Raw genomic sequence first — 324 nt, 5'->3', positions numbered from 1 at the left:
GCTAGAAGCCCCAGTTCCTGCTGCTGCCCATCAGCAGCAGTACAGCAGCTGCAGCACAGCAGCTGCAAAACAGCAGCAGCAGCCACCACCCGTTTTGTTTCTTTTCGCATTAACTACTCAACTCTAAAAGCTTCTCCTCACCGCCTCCGCCCCGACTGGGCTGCCAGTTAGGGGCTGAGACGTTCCCGTAGAGGCGTTCGTCCCTCGAAAAAAGCCAACATAACCTGGCTTCGCTCAGCAGCAGCAGCAGCAGCTGCCGCAGCATCAGCAGCAGCTGCTGCAGCAGCATCAGCAGCAGCTGCTGCAGCAGCATCAGCAGCAGCT

Source organism: Eimeria mitis, genomic scaffold, assembly GCF_000499745.2.
Source record: "Eimeria mitis Houghton genomic scaffold, Emh_scaff3151, whole genome shotgun sequence".
In the NCBI taxonomy this organism is placed as follows: domain Eukaryota; phylum Apicomplexa; class Conoidasida; order Eucoccidiorida; family Eimeriidae; genus Eimeria; species Eimeria mitis.
This window is presented reverse-complemented; position numbering follows the sequence as displayed.